This window comes from Dermacentor albipictus, chromosome 1, assembly GCF_038994185.2.
Source record: "Dermacentor albipictus isolate Rhodes 1998 colony chromosome 1, USDA_Dalb.pri_finalv2, whole genome shotgun sequence".
NCBI classification, from domain to species: Eukaryota; Metazoa; Arthropoda; class Arachnida; order Ixodida; family Ixodidae; genus Dermacentor; species Dermacentor albipictus.
In genome coordinates this window covers 518,328,538-518,333,325 of record NC_091821.1, presented here as the reverse complement: position 1 = coordinate 518,333,325, position 4,788 = coordinate 518,328,538, and positions in this window count along the sequence as shown.

Sequence of the window (4,788 nt, the reverse complement as noted above, 5' to 3'; positions counted from 1 at the left end):
GTATTATCGACGTAGCTCTGGGCCAAGCAGGTTGGAGCACCAGCTTCGTACTGGCCACGGGACCCATGGAGGTTCGGACAAGTCCGTGACGCTGGCGACCCAGGGTGTGGCCACCGACCTCGGCGACGTTCAAGCGAGGCTCCCCGGACCTGCTGCAGCCTCCTACGGCCGTGCCGGGCCCTCCAGGAATTGGATCCCCTGTCTTCGGCAGAGAAGCACGGACGATAGTCCCCGGTGCGTCCCGCCGGCACTCGGAGAAGAAGCGGCGGAGCCCGGTGTTAGGCTTTGCCAGGCAGGCCTGAGTGTTTTGTCACCAACGTAGCTCGGGACGCCGGCACGCGAGGCGGAGGAGCTGGCCGGCCGATACCAAGAAAGCAAAACTTGCGGAGTCGGCGGGAGCACTGACGGTGACCAAGAGCCGACGCACATCGGACTTGGAGCTGCGCACCACGATTCGACTTTGTAAGACCGTTCCTTTTGTACGCGTGCGACCATAGGCTATGGTTGCCGGACTTTCGCACGGAACGTGCTAAGGATGAACGTAGGAGAGAATGAGGACATATTTAGGTTACAAAAGTGTGGAGTTTTGTCTTTGTCAGTTGAGCTTTGAGTTACATTTTGAGTGTGTTTTATTCTGAGTTTGCTCTTAGTAAAATCTGTTTGCTGTGCTCGCCTGCGTCTCCCGACTCCATCGCTCCCCGCAACATCCGCGTGACAAAGCACAAGCCCAGTTTGTACATACAGCTGCCAGTTACACGGAACGATATATTCAAGTATAGTTTTTTTTTCGAGGGCAATAAAAAAATGGAAGGAATTACTCAATACACTTGTCATATGTTCCTCTGTCAGTGCTTTTGCTGCTGGTTTGGAGAATCTTATCTTTCCGGATATGAATGCGTCATAGCAACTGTTTCCGTTTCTGATGCCCATACTGCGATGGTGTTTTAATATTTGATCACCCCATGTCACTTTTTGCAGATACTGCTATTGTATTGTTTGTTTGTCTTTTCGTTTCGTGTCGCGTTCTATATGTACCAATATTTTGTATCTTTTCTTCGTTGTATTTCAATCCACTCCTGTAATGGTCCTTTCTTGGACTGAAAGTATAAATAAACAAACAAACAAAATTTATGCTTCAATAAGGTCGTTGCGTGTTTCTGTTGTGTCTCGCACAAGCGAGCAATATAAGAGATGACACAGGAGATAATGCGGTTTGCGAAGTCTGCGAAAAGTACTTGAGGATAGCCATATTGAATGTCAATGCGCTTACCCTTATGCTAACATTCAAGTCCTGAAGAGAGGTATATAGAATGGTAGAGATGGGGCAGGGAGAAGAGGTGGAGAATGGGCAAAACCGGGGTATTCGTGAAACAAGTGAATAAGAGCCTTGCCATTCTTCGCTTGCACTTCTCATACAGGGGGGAAAGGCAGCACATGGAAAAAGCGACATAAGATAACGAAACGCTGCTACTACAGACATGACAGCGGTTGCAGGCAAACTGAAGGCACGGTTGTGTACGTTTCTGCTATTTCTCAAAAATAAGCACTATGCAAATTTGTTATGTGGAGAACTGACGCAAAGTGTGCAGACGCAAATCCGCAGTTAATCGCCATAGGGTAAGGTGACACTACTAAAGGGGTCGCACATCAAATCAACACTTCTGTGACTGCTGCGGTTGACTGACAACTGTGGCATTTCTCGAGGTCGCGGGTTCGATCCCCGCCGCGGGAGCTGAACTTCGACGGGATGCAAAAGCGGTCGTGCACTTTGATTTCGGAGCACGCTAAAGAACACCAGACTATCAAAGATAATGCCACTACCACGTGCCTCATAATTCGATTGTGGCTTTGCACGTTGAGTCCCAGAGTTCTGCCAACACGTCTGCCGTGATGCGATGTGTCATGTGAAGCAATGACAATGCTCGACACTCTCATAGGTTACAAACAATGGCACACAACAACGCCTCAAGCAAACACGGCTCGCTGTATGCTGTGTACTACGCAGACAAACAGCAGTAGTGCGCACAAGGTAAGAGTTGCCATCAACTCACTACTCTCACATTGCACTATACACTGAAAAATCATACATTCGCAGTCAGCATTACCACTAATTAACATCAATAAAAAGAAACGACACAGGAAGCTTCAATTGCATAGATTCGCACAATGCGTGGCATCGCATAATCTTTTACACTGTGTATTTGTGCTTCATAATGACGCTCATTAATGCAATGTTTTCATTCGCAGTGAGCAAAAGCGGCTGTCGTGTCCACGGTAGAACTGATAAATCGCTTCAATTCCACGGTCATTACATTACTGCCAATTTCCATGGGATTGCTGTCAAAATGGGATACAGGAATACAGTGACAGGGAAATCAGGAGGTTGATGAAGGGCAAGAAGGCAGAAACTTGTACAAGACCTCAGGAAAAAAAATGACTTCTTTAGCAGCGTGGTCAGGCCACCGTGCTATGGTTTCAACGTCTATTAAAAATTCCCCAAAATACGAACAAAGGCCAAGAAATATGCAGGCATTTTGGGAACGGGCAAACAGCTGTAAATCTCAGGACAGCTCTAGCTTAAATATAAAAGATGACGTAAAAATAAAAAAACATAACATTGACAGGGCGGCCGAATTTCTGGACAAATAAATTCGCTGTTGAAGCATTTCAGCTGAAACCCGATGGTGCGAAATAAGATTGGAATGTCGGCAAGTGTTGGAGAGGTCAAGTACGTAGGTCCTTGGGCCGACGCCAGCACCCGGCAGCTGTCAGGAGACTGCACATATAAGCGAGATGCCTGGTCGTCAGTCATTACAGTGTGATTCGCGTCTGAAATACTGGACGCGGACTCTATCACATTAAATACAGTGCATTCTACGGTGTCATTCATTGACGGCTGGTACCAATTCTCGCACAATGAGGATGGGAACAAATTGTCTCACGGGCCGACTGTCACCTTCCTCGAACTGCCAACATTCCTTTCGCTCCATAGTTGCTTAGTTTTATTGGGTTCGGCTGCTAATCACGAGGTCGTGGGATCGAATCCCAGCCACAGCACCCGTACTTCAATGGTGTGAAATGCGAAAACACCTGTGTACCTAGGACTAGAAGCAGGTTAAAGATTCTCAAGTGGTCCAAATTATTGCGTAATCCTCCACTACGGCGTGCCTCATAATGTGATTGTGGTTTTGACACGTAACACCCCATAATGTGCTATGTACCATTTGTTAAAGACGACCTTGACAGTCACACAACTCTTGAATACAAGTAAGTGTCAGGGGTTGTGCGTGAGGTCATTGAGGATATGGTTAGCCTCTATGGCGTTGGACTTCCCGTTTACTGGTTGCTTATTCTGGGGTAACTGCGTTTTTTTTTTGCCTGCCAGTATTCTCGAGATACTTGCTACCATTCGGCGATCGCTTCCCTTATCTTCCTGTTCCAACAGCTTTTTGGTTTCTTTTTTCATTTCCTTCCAACAAACATGTTTCTCTTTCCGTATTTCTGTCAGTATTACACTCAAAAGCTCACTATTTTCCCACTCTTTACTTGGCCATTCGCCAAGCTCTTCCTCGACTCTTGTGACTATATTTGTTATTTGTTCAGCGTTCAAATTTGGACTGGCCATTTTGCACTCCTTGCTCTCTTTCCCAACTACATATCCCATTTTCAAAATGATGCGTTTATGGTCACCCCTAGCTATGCTGCTAAACCCTTCCTCATCTATGACCATTTCTCTCAACTTATCACGAATTCCTTTTGTCGATTCCTTCTGTCAGGCTGGCGGTTTGTCAAATTCTGGTGTAGGCTGCTTCTTCGCTAATTCCGACTGCCTTTCCAATCTTGACGTGACATCGTAAGCTCACAAAGTGGTGGAGCTCATAAGGTGGTTGATATAATCCTAGTCACCGCTGCAGATTCTGCTTATTCGTTTTCCTTGTCCGACGAAAATTCTTTGCTTGCAGTGTTGTGGGTGATGACTGTTGTAGTCTAAGTAGTATTGCTGGCGGTCCTTTGGCTTCCGGTAAAGTGCCGTTCTTAGCTTTCCGTTTTCTCTGTAGACTGTCGTGTCGAGGAAGTTTATTTGACTAGGAGTTGTGAGCAGGAAATTTAATACTCGAGTGAAAGCGATTTAAATGGCTAATTAAGTCAGTTAATGGTTAATTAGGATGGACACAGCTAAAGAGCTTCCCGAAGCCATCACCAGGCATTTCAACCAACCAGGCGATAGCTTTGATGAAGTTGAACTCTACATTTTACAGTCAAATTTCCGTTCTCAACGAGAAAGAAAATACAGAGAATCATACCTTATCCATAAGTTGTAGAGATTGCAACCAATGGACATAAATGTTTCAAAGGGTAGAATCTATTCAATATGCTAAATTTCAAGCTACAGGCCTTAGTCATATCCAGATTTTCTGTACACGAGCGTATAGTTCGCGCCAGTGCCACCACGTGGCGTACTGACCTGGAACGTTTCAAACTTCCGGCGGTGATGCGTGATGACCTCAAAAAAAAGAAAAATAACTTAAAGCTATCCTTGTGCATTGAACTTCGCCATAATGCTTGTCCCGCCGGCGTTATCGCGACGAACGATGATTGATTCTGGGCTTTTTGATACAGTTCTTTCTTTTTCTTTCTTCTGTCAAAGCATCAAAGCTATCGCCCGGTTGGTTGAAATGCCTGGTGATGGCTTCGGGAAGCTTTTTAGCTGGGTCCATCCTAATTAACCGTTAGCTGACTTAATTAGCCGTTTAAATCGCTTTCACCCGAGTATTAAATTTCCTGCTC